The 16530-nt window shown below is 46.4% G+C and overlaps 1 protein-coding gene across 1 annotated transcript in view; it reads left to right on the plus strand.

Annotated features, from left to right (window-relative positions):
* LOC123997170 (R-spondin-2-like) overlaps window positions 1-16530 on the plus strand; it is a 95490-nt gene that overhangs the window by 23948 nt on the left and 55012 nt on the right. The gene's annotated exons all lie outside the window — the stretch shown is intronic.

Genomic DNA, 16530 nt, shown 5'->3' on the forward strand with positions numbered 1-16530 from the left:
AAACTATCCGCCCCCATTGTCGCAACCCCTATTACCAGCCTGTTCAACCTCTCTTTCATATCGTCCGAGATCCCCAAGGATTGGAAAGCTGCCGCAGTCATCCCCCTCTTCAAAGGGGGAGACACCCTGGACCCAAACTGTTACAGACCTATATCCATCCTGCCCTGCCTATCTAAGGTCTTCGAAAGCCAAGTCAACAAACAGGTCACTGACCATCTCGAATCCCACCGTACCTTCTCCGCTGTGCAATCTGGTTTCCGAGCCGGTCACGGGTGCACCTCAGCCACACTCAAGGTACTAAACAATGTCATAACCGCCATCGATAAAAGACAGTACTGTGCAGCCGTCTTCATCGACCTTGCCAAGGCCTTCGACTCTGTCAATCACCATATTCTTATCGGCAGACTCAGTAGCCTCGGTTTTTCGGATGACTGCCTTGCCTGGTTCACCAATTACTTTGCAGACAGAGTTCAGTGTGTCAAATCGGAGGGCATGCTGTCCGGTCCTCTGGCAGTCTCTATGGGGGTGCCACAGGGTTCAATTCTCGGGCCGACTCTTTTCTCTGTATATATCAATGATGTTGCTCTTGCTGCGGGCGATTCCCTGATCCACCTCTACGCAGACGACACCATTCTATATACTTTCGGCCCGTCATTGGACACTGTGCTATCTAACCTCCAAACGAGCTTCAATGCCATACAACACTCCTTCCGTGGCCTCCAACTGCTCTTAAATGCTAGTAAAACCAAATGCATGCTTTTCAACCGATCGCTGCCTGCACCCGCATGCCCTACTAGCATCACCACCCTGGATGGTTCCGACCTTGAATATGTGGACATCTATAAGTACCTAGGTGTCTGGCTAGACTGCAAACTCTCCTTCCAGACTCATATCAAACATCTCCAATCAAAAATCAAATCAAGAGTCGGCTTTCTATTCCGCAACAAAGCCTCCTTCACTCACGCCGCCAAGCTTACCCTAGTAAAACTGACTATCCTACCGATCCTCGACTTCGGGGATGTCATCTACAAAATGGCTTCCAACACTCTACTCAGAAAGACTGCATCCAGTTATCACAGTGCCATCCGTTTTGTCACTAAAGCACCTTATACCACCCACCACTGCGACTTGTATGCTCTAGTCGGCTGGCCCTCGCTACATATTCGTCGCCAGACCCACTGGCTCCAGGTCATCTACAAGTTCATGCTAGGTAAAGCTCCGCCTTATCTCAGTTCACTGGTCACGATGGCAACACCCATCCGTAGCACGCGCTCCAGCAGGTGTATCTCATTGATCATCCCTGAAGCCAACACCTCATTTGGCCGCCTTTCGTTCCAGTACTCTGCTGCCTGTGACTGGAACAAATTGCAAAAATCGCTGAAGTTGGAGACTTTTATCTCCCTCATCAACTTCAAACATCAGCTATCTGAGCAGCTAACCGATCGCTGCAGCTGTGCATAGTCTATTGGTAAATAGCCCACCCATTTTCACCTACCTCATCCCCATACTGTTTCATTTATTTACTTTTCTGCTCTTTTGCACACCAATATCTCTACCTGTGTTATGCAGGTGAATGAGGACCCAAAAGCGACTTGGCGAAAACAGAGTCTTTAATCCAGTAAGATACTTAACAAAACAAAAGGCATAATACTACTCGTAAAGACGAGAACAGACTGGAGACTTGATCAAGAACTGCAGGTTGCCTCGGGAAGGCACTTGAACCTAGCAGACTCAGACACCTGCTCACCACGCAGCATCTGAGGGAAACACGACACGACAGGGCAAAACATAGACACAGCACGGTGAATATAGACAAGGATCCGACAGGGCAGGAACGGAAAACAAGGAGAGAAATAGGGACTCTAATCAGGGAAAAGGATCGGGAACAGGTGTGGGAAGACTAAATGATTGATTAGGGGAATAGGAACAGCTGGGAGCAGGAACGGAACGATAGAGAGAAGAGAGAGCGAGAGAGTGAGAGAGGGAGGGGGAGAGAGAGGGATAGAAAGAGGGAAAGAACCTAATAAGACCAGCAGAGGGAAACGAATAGAAGGGGAAGCACAGGGACAAGACATGATAATTAATGACAAAACATGACAGTACCCCCCACTCACCGAGCGCCTCCTGGCGCACTCGAGGAGGAACCCTGGCGGCAACGGAGGAAATCATCAATAAGCGAACGGTCCAGCACGTCCCGAGACGGAACCCAACTCCTCTCCTCAGGACCGTAACCCTCCCAATCCACTAAGTATTGGTGACCCCGTCCCCGAGAACGCATGTCCATGATCTTACGTACCTTGTAAATATGTGCGCTCGACAAGGACGGGAGGGGGAGAGAAGACGAACGGGGGTGCGAAGAAAGGGCTTGACACAGGAGACATGGAAGACAGGATGGACGCGACGAAGATGTCGCGGAAGAAGCAGTCGCACAGCGACAGGATTGACGACCTGGGAGACACGGAACGGACCAATGAACCGCGGAGTCAACTTACGAGAAGCTGTCGTAAGAGGAAGGTTGCGAGTGGAAAGCCACACTCTCTGGCCGCAACAATACCTTGGACTCTTAATCCTGCGTTTATTGGCGGCTCTCACAGTCTGTGCCCTGTAACGGCAAAGTGCAGACCTCACCCTCCTCCAGGTGCGCTCACAACGTTGGACAAACGCTTGAGCGGAGGGAACGCTGGACTCGGCAAGCTGGGATGAGAACAGAGGAGGCTGGTAACCCAGACTACTCTGAAACGGAGATAACCCGGTAGCAGACGAAGGAAGCGAGTTGTGAGCGTATTCTGCCCAGGGGAGCTGTTCTGCCCAAGACGCAGGGTTTCTGAAAGAAAGGCTGCGTAGTATGCGACCAATCGTCTGATTGGCCCTCTCTGCTTGACCGTTAGACTGGGGATGAAACCCGGAAGAGAGACTGACGGACGCACCAATCAAACGACAGAACTCCCTCCAAAACTGTGACGTGAATTGCGGACCTCTGTCTGAAACGGCGTCTAACGGGAGGCCATGAATTCTGAACACATTCTCGATGATGATTTGTGCCGTCTCCTTAGCGGAAGGAAGTTTAGCGAGGGGAATGAAATGTGCCGCCTTAGAGAACCTATCGACAACCGTAAGAATCACAGTCTTCCCCGCAGACAAAGGCAGACCGGTAATGAAGTCTAGGCGATGTGAGACCATGGTCGAGAAGGAATGGGGAGCGGTCTGAGACGACCGGCAGGAGGAGAGTTACCCGACTTAGTCTGCGCGCAGTCCGAACAAGCAGCCACGAAACGGCGCGTGTCACGCTCCTGAGTCGGCCACCAAAAGCGCTGGCGAATAGACGCAAGAGTGCCTCGAACACCGGGATGACCAGCTAACTTGGCAGAGTGAGCCCACTGAAGAACAGCCAGACGAGTGGAAACAGGAACGAAAAGGAGGTTACTAGGACAAGCGCGCGGCGCAGTGTGCGTGAGTGCTTGCTTAACCTGTCTTTCAATTCCCCAGACTGTCAACCCGACAACACGCCCATAAGGAAGAATCCCCTCGGGATCAGTAGAAGCCACAGAAGAACTAAACAGACGGGATAAGGCATCAGGCTTGGTGTTCTTGCTACCCGGACGGTAAGAAATCACAAACTCGAAACGAGCAAAAAACAACGCCCAACGAGCTTGACGGGCATTAAGTCGTTTGGCAGAACGGATGTACTCAAGGTTCTTATGGTCTGTCCAAACGACAAAAGGAACGGTCGCCCTCCAACCACTGTCGCCATTCGCCTAGGGCTAAGCGGATGGCGAGCAGTTCACGGTTACCCACATCATAGTTGCGCTCAGATGGCGACAGGCGATGAGAAAAATAAGCGCAAGGATGAACCTTATCGTCAGACTGGAAGCGCTGGGAAAGAATGGCTCCCACGCCTACCTCTGAAGCGTCAACCTCGACAATGAATTGTCTAGTGACGTCAGGAGTAACGAGGATAGGAGCGGACGTAAAACGTTCTTTTAGAAGATCAAAAGCTCCCTGGGCGGAAACGGACCACTTAAAACACGTCTTGACAGAAGTAAGAGCTGTGAGAGGGGCAGCAACTTGACCGAAATTACGAATGAAACGCCGATAGAAATTAGCGAAACCTAAAAAGCGCTGCAACTCGACACGTGACCTTGGAACGGGCCAATCACTGACAGCTTGGACCTTAGCGGAATCCATCTGAATGCCTTCAGCGGAAATAACGGAACCGAGAAAAGTAACGGAGGAGACATGAAAAGAGCACTTCTCAGCCTTTACGTAGAGACAATTCTCTAAAAGGCGCTGTAGAACACGTCGAACGTGCTGAACATGAATCTCGAGTGACGGTGAAAAAATCAGGATATCGTCAAGATAGACAAAAACAAAGATGTTCAGCATGTCTCTCAGAACATCATTAACTAATGCCTGAAAAACAGCTGGCGCATTGGCGAGACCAAACGGCAGAACCCGGTACTCAAAATGCCCTAACGGAGTGTTAAACGCCGTTTTCCACTCGTCCCCCTCTCTGATGCGCACGAGATGGTAAGCGTTACGAAGGTCCAACTTAGTAAAGCACCTGGCTCCCTGCAGAATCTCGAAGGCTGATGACATAAGGGGAAGCGGATAACGATTCTTAACCGTTATGTCATTCAGCCCTCGATAATCCACGCAGGGCGCAGAGTACCGTCCTTCTTCTTAACAAAAAGAACCCCGCCCCGGCCGGAGAGGAAGAAGGCACTATGGTACCGGCGTCAAGAGACACAGATAAATAATCCTCGAGAGCCTTACGTTCGGGAGCCGACAGAGAGTATAGTCTACCCCGAGGAGGAGTGGTCCCCGGAAGGAGATCAATACTACAATCATACGACCGGTGAGGAGGAAGGGAGTTGGCTCGGGACCGACTGAAGACCGTGCGCAGATCATGATATTCCTCCGGCACTCCTGTCAAATCGCCAGGTTCCTCCTGAGAAGTGGGGACAGAAGAAATGGGAGGAATGGCAGACATTAAACACTTCACATGACAAGATACGTTCCAGGATAGGATAGAATTACAAGACCAATTAATAGAAGGATTATGACATACTAGCCAGGGATGACCCAAAACAACAGGTGTAAAAGGTGAACGAAAAATCAAAAAAGAAATAGTCTCACTGTGGTTACCAGATACTGTGAGAGTTAAAGGTAGTGTCTCAAATCTGATACTGGGAAGATGACTACCATCTAAGGCAAACATGGGCGTAGGCTTGTCTAACTGTCTGAAAGGAATGTTATGTTTCCGAACCCATGCTTCGTCCATGAAACAACCCTCAGCCCCAGAGTCAATCAAGGCACTGCATGTAGCACCCGAACCGGTCCAGCGTAGATGGACCGACATAGTAGTACAGGATCTAGATGAAGAGACCTGAGTAGTAGCGCTCACCAGTAGCCCTCCGCTTACTGATGAGCTCTGGCCTTTTACTGGACATGAATTGACAAAATGTCCATCAAATCCGCAATAGAGGCACAGGCGGTTGGTGATCCTCCGTTCCCTCTCCTTGGTCGAGATGCGAATACCTCCCAGCTGCATGGGCTCAGTCTCTGAGCCAGAGGAGGGAGATGGTTGCGATGCGGAGCAGGGAAACACCGTTGACGCGAGCTCTCTTCCACGAGCTTGGTGACGAAGATCTACCCGTCGTTCTATGCGGATGGCGAGAGCAATCAAAGAGTCCACACTGGAAGGAACCTCCCGAGAGAGAATCTCATCTTTGACCACTGTGTGGAGTCCCTCCAGAAAACGAGCGAGCAGCGCCGGCTCGTTCCAGTCACTAGAGGCAGCAAGAGTACGAAACTCTATAGAGTAATCCGTTATGGATCGATCACCTTGGCATAGGGAAGCCAGGGCCCTAGAAGCCTCCCCACCAAAAACTGAACGGTCAAAAACCCGAATCATCTCCTCTTTAAAGTTCTGGTAATTGTTAGAACAATCAGCCCTTGCCTCCCAGATAGCTGTGCCCCACTCTCGGGCCCGGCCAGTAAGGAGTGAAATGACGTAAGCAACCCGAGCTCTCTCGCTAGAGTATGTGTTGGGTTGGAGAGAGAACACAATATCACACTGGGTGAGAAAGGAGCGGCACTCAGTGGGCTGCCCGGAGTAGCAAGGTGGGTTATTAACCCTAGGTTCTGGAGGCTCGGCAGGCCAGGAAGTAACAGGTGGCACGAGACGAAGACTCTGGAACTGTCCAGAGAGGTCGGAAACCTGAGCGGCCAGGTTCTCCACGGCATGGCGAGCAGCAGACAATTCCTGCTCGTGTCTGCCGAGCATGGCTCCTTGGATCTCGACGGCAGTGTTACGAGCGTCTGTAGTCGCTGGGTCCATTCCTAGGTTGGATCCTTCTGTTATGCAGGTGAATGAGGACCCAAAAGCGACTTGGCGAAAACAGAGTCTTTAATCCAGTAAGATACTTAACAAAACAAAAGGCATAATACTACTCGTAAAGACGAGAACAGACTGGAGACTTGATCAAGAACTGCAGGTTGCCTCGGGAAGGCACTTGAACCTAGCAGACTCAGACACCTGCTCACCACGCAGCATCTGAGGGAAACACGACACGACAGGGCAAAACATAGACACAGCACGGTGAATATAGACAAGGATCCGACAGGGCAGGAACGGAAAACAAGGAGAGAAATAGGGACTCTAATCAGGGAAAAGGATCGGGAACAGGTGTGGGAAGACTAAATGATTGATTAGGGGAATAGGAACAGCTGGGAGCAGGAACGGAACGATAGAGAGAAGAGAGAGCGAGAGAGTGAGAGAGGGAGGGGGAGAGAGAGGGATAGAAAGAGGGAAAGAACCTAATAAGACCAGCAGAGGGAAACGAATAGAAGGGGAAGCACAGGGACAAGACATGATAATTAATGACAAAACATGACAACCTGTATATGACCATCTGATCATTTATCACTCCAGTGTTAATCTGCAAAATTGTAATTATTCGCCTACCTCCTCATGCCTTTTGCACACATTGTATATAGACTCCCCTTTTTTTCTACTGTGTTATTGACTTGTTAATTGTTTACTCCATGTGTAACTCTGTGTTGTCTGTTCACACTGCTATGCTTTATCTTGGCCAGGTCGCAGTTGCAAATGAGAACTTGTTCTCAACTAGCCTACCTGGTTAAATAAAGGTGAAATAAAACTAAAAAACTATTACTTTGTATAACATGACATGGTAGACAGTTCCATCCTGAGATAGGCTGACTATCTATATGCGGTGCATGGACTGGGCAAATAAAAGTTACTCACGTTCACGTCCCATAAACTGACCATGTGTGCACCCTAATAACATACCTTGCAGTGGACCAGCATTGCTCTGGGAGGGCGACCGGGCTGTGGGTTTGCCGTTAGTGTGATGCCCTGTCGATGACTGGGGGTCTGTCAAAAGTCTCTCCGCCGAGGACTTCTTGCAGGAAAGAGGCCATGAACTCGGTAGGATTGCGCCCTTCCGTCCCCTCTGGGATTTCGACCACACGTATGTTCTGTCTCTGGGAATGGTTTTCCTGTTCATCTAGACTGACCTTTAGCTTTACGTTCTCAGAGGTAAGCTCGTCGTTTTTGGTCTCCAATTCGGTAAGCCGCTTATTGATGACGGTCAACGACATTTCTCTATCCTTTATTTTTAGTGTTTGTGTCGCGAGTGTTGTTTGTAGTGTCACCATAGTTGACTGGACTTATGTCGTAATTTCAGCTCGTAGACTTGACCACAGAAGAACAAAGTGGGGTCATGAAATCAGAGCGTAGTGTAGCCATATCTGCGCAGATGGTGACTAGCATCTCCATATCATTGTGTTGCTAGTCTTCGTCATGTCTTCTTGTTTACCGTTTTGTCTCGTTTTCCAAGTTGCAGACATATCCAATAATGCCACCCAAATGTTGCTCGAGCCACTAGGTGTGCAAAATGTGTTCTCATTTTGACAGATAAAAAGTTAAAACATAAAAGTATCAACCCTTAGTGGAGAGGCCTCGGGACACGTCTTTACTTAGCCATGTTGAAACCACCAAGGAGTTCTTTTCAATCTGAGAAACCAACTGCCTGTGTAACTGAGCAGTCCGTTTTTACTATATCTCTGCTATGCTCACCTCTTGACAGGTCGTCATTGCAAAAAACAATCTGTTGTTAAATGTCTTACAGGTATACAAAAGTTTAAAAATCAAAGTATATAGGGTTGACTATGAGTCAGGCCTTGAGTAAAATATGCTTTTCATTAATGAGGACCAATGGCCTCTTTATGAAGAGTATGTTAATAAAATATTGACAGTTGTGTGGTGGTGACACAGTGTGAATTCTAAAAGGGAAAGGGCTTTTAAGGACTGAGTGGACTTGGTCAAGGGAGTGGCTTCAGAGAGATGAGAGTATTTGATTGAGTCACGGTTTGTTTGAGCAATTGATTGATTGACTGAGGGAGGGAGGGAGGCCAAAGCCAGAAAGAAGCTGTGCTGAGGCCTACTGTAGGCCAGGAGTCTTCAACATGTGGCCTGCAGGCCAAATCTGCCCCACAAGCCAATTAATGTGGCCTGCCAAGGATGTGTATCCACCTGACATTGAGTCAGTGATTGTTTCTGTGTCATTTTTCTCTGCATGCTAGGTACAGGCCGTGCCACAACTCTATATGCCCACCCTATTCCCTATAATAAGCTCTAGGTTCCTACTCCTATAGCTGCCTGTTTTCCCCATTGCTTTGGAGATCTCTAGATCCTTTCAAGTGATGTGATCAAATCTCTCCGCGCCTGCCTTGTCTTGCCTGCCGTGTCTTGCCTTGCCTTGCCTGGTGGGTCTGTGTCACAGGAACACTTTGGCTATAATAATAAGTCTGAAAACAAATGTGTTTGCTCAGACACATGCTGCAAAATCATTATAAGCAGCAGAATTGTCCTAAATTATAAACATGTGCATACAGTACGATCTGTTAAAGTAAACTCTGAAAAAAACATAGATCCTAAATCCTGACTGTTTCCAGCTGGAAAGGAGTCGGAGCCGAGTCCAACATATTTTCTGCTAAATTGGAACAGAAATGTGCCTTCAGCACATAGGGCTGGTGTGTCGTCCCCCCCCCCTTTCCATGTACCGACTTTAACAAGCTAGAACAATGTGTAGCCGTTCCGGGGGCTGGTTAACATTGTGTGGATGGTCTGTGAGTTTTACAGTGTAGAATTGGCTGTTCAGCCTCTCGCTGCTACAGCGTAAGCCTCAAGGGTTACGTGGTTTGAAGAGGGATACAACGAGCGGTCGTGTCTCCAAGTTCGATACGAGGCCAGCCTGTTGGTGGTTGTGATGGTGTCCCGCACATCTCTCGCCCAGGGGTGGCACATCCAGACCCACTGAAATGAGAGGGATATGACTTCTCTTCTCTCTCTCTCTCTCTCTCTCTCTCTCTCTCTCTCTCTTAGACTGAATAACAGTAAGCTTATACTATCATTGCGGGTAAAAAAAAATAATACAATAATCGCCTAGTTGCTATGAAGAAAAGTCCACATATATAGTTCTGTTGGCGAATGTTCTTCTCACCACATAAGAAGAGAGAACCTCCTAACCAGGCTGCGGCTTTGTGACTTATGAGGCCTGAGGTTTCCCTGCACCATGTCCTCCCTCGCCATTTGCATCCAATATCAATGAATCCATACATTAATGTAAAGTAATGTAAACTCTTTCAAAACTCTGGTTAGCTACTAGAGATCTAGTTATCCTAGTGTTATTAGATTGACATACCAGGGCCCTGCTGGAGTAGATAAGGAGACATATAAGAATATAACCTCTTGTGTTATGTTTGGTGCGTTTGACCCTGAATCCCCTGTACTGTATCATTAGCACAAGCCTCCCAGTCACAACAGTTCTAGTAAGGGTTTTCCCCCTCTACAGAGAAACATTAGTCCTTAATCAGACCCTGAGTGAGTTTTGATGCATAGCAGCTTTAGTTACTCACTTAAAGAAAGCCTGATGATGAGAGAGAATGGACCCTGGCCCCGGCAACCCTCTTCCTCTGCCCTCTCATGACCTCCCATCTATCCCTGCCTTTACACAACTTCAACAAATGGGATCAACAGTAAATGAGCCCTAGTAATGTGGGCGGGATGCTCCCTTTTACTTTTCCAACCCGGACGGTGGATGGATCGAGGGGTGACTCAGTGTGTGATTCCTACAGGGAACAATCAAAGTTCTCACATAAAAGAAACACCAAAAACAGATCTGCAATTTGCCTTATTATGGTTTATAAGTTACAAAGTTATAATGAGTCAGTGCGGTTGATGATGTCATGGAGAGCGGTAGGTGCGTGAGAGGCAGGAGGTGGTTGGCTCAGACCAGGCCCGGCTAACTCCCCTGCCTGCATGTGGGGCTTTGGCAGCTGGCGGTGATACCCATTACGCTTGTTTCAGAGTTGTTAAACGTACCTGAGACAGACTGTGTTCCTGCTGGATCTCACCATGGGCCTAATTGCTCCTGAGCTGCGTTCCAAACAAACCTCCCAACAACAGCACCGCTGCCCTGCTGAATGAAACCGCTACCCTCCAAACATGTTGTCATAACTCACATTATGGGCCTGTGTTTTGCATGAATGGAGGACCAAAGCTTTGTGTTCACCTGAATGAACTAGAATATCTCTCCCCAATGTGGGCAGTGCAACTGGAACACTGTTGGAGGAACATGTTGCCTATCAGTTTAAGTTTGTTTCACCAGAACTGTTTGTAAAATGGAGACTCATTGAAGCCCAGAGAGAGAGAGAGAGAGAGAGAGTCAAATGAAGCATGATTATTACTCAACCCAAGCAATTGATTTGTAGAAACTTATCAGGACTTCCCAGCAACACAAAAACACAGCACATATTGGTTCAGTTGAGAAACTTAGCATCGTAGAATTGAGGCTGCCAATAAATACAGTGGAGGACTTCAGATATATGTTAAATTGCTCGCTGCATATCTCACACTGGCACATACAAGGAGAACCCTCAAACCCACTACCACAAACAAATAGATGTCTGTGGCAGGGGGGTTTCTCACATGATCTACTGTGTGTGGTGTCAGTAGAAAACCAATATTAACTGGCAGCTATATGTCAGTCCCATTTCACTATACAACCGTCACACTTCAAATGATTTGTAATATTTGTCTGCTTGGTTAGCTTGCTGTGCTAAGGAACCATTGTGGTGGTGTCTTCTCCAGTGATGTTCAAAGGGCCCCTGATTTTGTAAATACAATACTTGAGGCACAGCGGGATCATTAGATAACCATCAGAAGTGGGGACTGCAGAGATGTTTTGTTTTTTAAGTCCTATTTATTCTGTGGTTGAAACTGTAAACTATGTTGGTTGATCATGGAGAGGGAGTAGCATTTATAATGGTGTGTTCACTGCTCACATTCTCTCTCTCCACAGTAAAAAAAAAAACAGGGTGTTCTATGGCATCCATAATCTCACGATGACCATTACTGCTAGGCCTATGTTCTGGTGATGAAAGATGAAATGAAAGAGCCGAGCTACTACAGATGCCTTGAAAAAAATCTAGCATGTGAACATGTCAAAATATGGTTTGCATAGTTGATTGGTTGGTTTCAAATTTTTCTGCTGTTCGGGAAAACTATTTATGTACAATGTCAACTGCTGCCTATAACTTGGAGCGTTGCAAATTCACACAACATACCATCGCTGTGTGTTTAGGAGTGCACATGGGTGCCAAATTAGGTTATGGTGCTGTAATTTTCAGAGAGCCCGAAATTCCTCCAGACCGATGCACTTTTGATCGTCTCCTCTCTAGTGTGACTTGAAAACATGGCTATAGATGCTGTTTACACACCAAAGCCGAAATGGCTTTCACTGTTTCGGTTGGAGGCACTGTAGCATGCGAGCTAAGGTAGTAGAGGCTTCTCTTTTGATATCTATCTGATCTCTTCACCATGGATCGATCTCCCCATTGGCACAGTGCCTCTGTCTACAATGCACTGAACTGGTGGTGGTGGAAGCCATATTCCGTTAGAACAGTGGTTCCCAAACGTTTTATAGTCCCGTACCCCTTCAAACATTCAACCTCCAACTGCGTACCCCCTCTAGCACCTGGGTCAGCACACTCCCAAATGTTTTTTTGTTTGTTGCCATTTTAAGCCTGCCACACACACTATACAATACATTTATTCAACATAAGAATGAGTGAGTTTTTGTCACAACCCGGCTCGTGGAAAGTGACAAAGAGCTCTTATAGGACCAGGGCACTAATAATAAATATAATAATAATGTTGCTCTTTATTTAACCATCTTACATATAAAACCTTATTTGGGGCGGCAGGTAGCCTAGTGGTTAGAGCATTGGGCCAGTAACCGAAAGGTTGCTAGATCGAATCCCCAAGCTGACAAGGTAAACATTTGTCATTCTGCCCCCAAACAAAGCAGTTAACCCACTGTTCCTAGGCCGTCATTGTAAATAAGAATTTGTTCTTAACTGACTTGCCTAATTAGATAAAGGTTAAGAAATCAATTGTTAATTGAAAATTGTGAATAACTCACCACAGGTTAATGAGAAGGGTGTGCTTGAAAGGATGCACATAACTCTGCAATGTTGGGTTGTATTGGAGAGAGTCTCGGGTCTTAAATCATTTTCCACACACAGTCTGTGCCTGTATTTAGTTTTCATGCTAGTGAAGGCCGAGAATCCACTCTCACATAGGTACGTGGTTGCAAAGAGCATCAGTGTCAGGATACAATGAGCACAGACCAATCCAGAAATCTGGCAGTGGCTTCTGATTAAATTACATTTTCACAGAACCGCTTGTTGCAATTTTGACGAGGCTCTCTTGTTCAGATATTGGTACGTGGACTGGAGGCAGGACATGAAAGGGATAACGCATCCAGTTGTTTGTGTCATCCGTTTCGGGAAAGTACCTGCGTAATTGTGCACCCAACTCACTCGGGTGCTTCGCTATATCACATCTGACATTGTCCGTAAGCTTGACTTTATTTGCACACATACAATGATGGAAGGACCTGTGTGTTGTCCTTGTTACTGCAGACAGAGAAGACCTCCAACTTCATAATCATAGCCTCAATTTTGCCCCGCACATTGAATATAGTTGCGGAGAGTCCCTGTAATCCTAGAATAAGATCATTCTGGCGTGAAAAAACATCACCCAGATAGGCCAGTCGTGTGAGAAACTCGTCGTCATGCAAGTGGTCAGATAAGTGAAAATGATGGTCAGTGAAGAAAACTTTAAGCTCGTCGCTCAATAAAAAAAACGTGCCAATACTTTGCGCCTTGATAACCAGCGCACTACTTTATGTTGTAAAAGTGTTATATGGTCGCTGCCTACATCATTGCATAGTGCAGAAAATACACGAGAGTTCAGAGGCCTTGATTGACCCCCCCATAAACGTAACTACCAGGAGCTGTGCCAGGCCCGCCACGTCTGTTGACTCATCCAGCTGCAATACATAGAATTCACTGGCTTGTATGTGAAGCTGTAATTGTTTCAAAACATCTCCTCCCATGTCACTGATGCGTCGTGAAACAGTGTTGCTTGATGAAGACATTGTCTGTAAAGTTTTTTGGGCCTTTTCCCCAGTGTTGTCCCAGCCATATCCACAGCAGCAGGAATAATTAAATCCTCCACAATAGTATGAGGCTTGCCTGTCCTAGCCACACGGTAGCTCACCATATAAGACGGTTCTAGCCCCTTCTTATTAATGGTATCTGTTGCTTTGATACACGTATTCATTCTCACTCAAAGAACTCCTGTGGCTTATTTTTAAAATTGGTATATTTTGTTTCTAAATGCGCAAAAGTGAAGGTTTCATCGAGTTATGAGATAGAATTTTTGCACATATAACACACTGTGGCTGAGGAAAGGCACTACTCCCAATATAAGTGAACCCCAAATCAATATACTGTAGTTCTCGTCATTTTTTTTGCCTCTTCGATGGTCCAACGTCCCTGTCTGTTGTTCGGTGCGTTCCCGGGTAAGGGGGCAGTAGCTCTTCAGATGCATCAGATTCACAACTGTCAGTGTCCATGCTAGCTGGGCTAACAAATGTAGAATTATTGATGCTAGCTTTGGATGTGCTCGTGGGAGCAGAACAACTTGTGTCGTCGACAAGTGCAGGTTTAGAGTGCTGGGAGTAGCAGTACTACCAGTAGAGCTGGTATGTGTCTCTATGGATGCGGGACTTACTTAAAAAAAAAACATTTATCCATTTTCGAACAAACGGAATGAGCAGCAGCTAAGTTTGGCTACATTTGGACCGTTAGTGGAATTCCCATGAGAGAGTAACGGTTAATGTGATTGGATGTTAATTATTTGACTAGGCTACCTGTATTTGACATTGTGTTGTTATTTCGCTGAACACTAGATGGTTTAATTTTATTTTTGGCAGTTAAACGAGGCTACTCAGGCGAGAGAAAAAACTCACCCAAATGTAAATATATGTTTTTTAATTAACAAAAAAATGTGAATCACATTTTTATTTGGTGTACCCCCGACGGCATTGCTCGTACCCCTGGGGTGCTGATTTTCGAACCTTTGTTTATTGGAATTTTTGAAGGATATTGTTGGCTTTCTGGACGAATATTGTATCTTGACCATATGTTCCTGCTAAATATCCAGGTCAATGTAGGCATGAAATTGGCGAGAACTCGTTTGGACACCTTGTCCTCCTTAGAAAGCAAAACTGTTTTCCTTTTTTGAGCTGGTTTCATGTTTGGTTCACAGCGATGTGTCTGAGAATTGATGAATGACTGAAACCAGCTGGCAATATTGATGTTTGAATGTGTTTGACACCGCTCCAGTAGGTTTAGTTGAGTTGGACAGGGCCACTCCAGACGGACAGACAGACTTAATAATTGCCTCCCTTCTGACATGCCTGTGGGCTGTGCTTTGAATGTGCTCCAGACTTCGACCTGATCCAAAGAAGTCTCCAAAGAACAGTTACCAAACAAATTCTCACTTGCCTGGAGAGTGTTTCCTTCCTTCTTTCCATTTCTAACTGTAGGATGTGGGATCTGCATCGGAACCGAACTGTGTTGTTATCCTTTATCAGCGTGTGTTGCAAGATTAGCAACGAGCAACATTTTCTTTTCAACAAGATCAAAGAGGAAAGGCATGGAGTGTGAGCCAGGGATGTGATGAGGCGATTCGCTGACGGCGTTCTCGCTGATTGATTGACCAGTGGGCTGAGGTGATCAGGCATAATGAACGCACAGTTAAATGGCGGCTAATAGAAGGCAGCAGGCATATTAGTTATCAACCACTAAAAAGAGGTGAGCCAGAGGCACCGCTGGTCAGATCAAGTGAGTAACTAACCCGCCCAGATGCCGAAAGATCGGGACATGCTTTGTGATAGTAGTGCCCCGCATTCGCCACTGTTAGATCCCAGAACCCCTTCTATCCCAATGGGTGGGAAATGAACTCGCTAACTTCTCACAATTTTCATCTTCATTCTAACTAAGCCCGGTGTCCCCTGCTCTCAACGGTGTGTGTTAGCAATCATGTTTGGATGGGGTTTGGGAAAGGGGAGTACATTTGGCCAATTTACAGTGGATGTCAGGTCAATGTAAACATGCCCAGAGTGTATATTCTACATTAATGTATGGCTGTGTGAGGCGAGGAGGAAGAAAAATACCCCTGTTTATTTTCTCTTTGTGGAGAGATTGACAGCATGAAGCCAGATATACAGTGAACATCAAAAGTACTGGAACAGTGATACATACATATTTTTGGTCTCTGTACTCCAGCACTTTGGATTTGAAATTATACAATGTCTATGAGGTCAAAGTGCAGACTGTCATCTTTAATTGAAGGGTATTTTTAATCCATATCAGGTGAACTGTTTAGAAATTACAGCACTTTTTGGACAAAGTACCCCCATTTTAGGGGACCAAAGTATTGAGACAAATTCAATTATATGTATTAAAGTAGTCAAAAGTTAAGTATTTGGTCCCATATTCTTAGCACACAATGATTACATCAAGCTTGTGACTTCACAAACTTGTTGGATGCATTTGCTGTTTGTTTTGGTTGTGTTTCAGATGATTTTGTGCCCAATATAAATGAATGTGCTATCTGTCTGACATATTGAGGTCTCTGTTCGTTGCTGAGTGAGTAGTCATGCAGTATGGTGATGAGCAATCAGTGATGAATAGGCCACTGAGTGCATTGGGTGCTAATCTGGACGTGATCGACGAGGTGTCGGGGTGAACTTAATCCCTGGAGACGATCACAGACACACTCTGATTAACACTAAATCTCAGTGTCTCTACTCTCCATCTCGCCACTCTCCAACACAGAATGTGTGTGTGCGCGTGTCGTCTGCCAGGCGGGTCTTCTCTGTAAATCCTCAGTACTCTGCTTCAGTCTTCGAACACTGTGGTGGAAGAGTGAACCCCATGTCAAGCACTGACATCTCCTTGCTGCTGCTTCTCATATGATTACACACTGCTGTTATAGTTTCACTTAGCAATTTCTTGTTGTCTTTAAACGGGTTGGAGAAATGTAATATGTGAATTCATGGCCAACGGAGAAACATGCTCTGCTCA

This window comes from Oncorhynchus gorbuscha, linkage group LG15 (genome assembly GCF_021184085.1).
Source record: "Oncorhynchus gorbuscha isolate QuinsamMale2020 ecotype Even-year linkage group LG15, OgorEven_v1.0, whole genome shotgun sequence".
In the NCBI taxonomy this organism is placed as follows: Eukaryota; Metazoa; Chordata; class Actinopteri; order Salmoniformes; family Salmonidae; genus Oncorhynchus; species Oncorhynchus gorbuscha.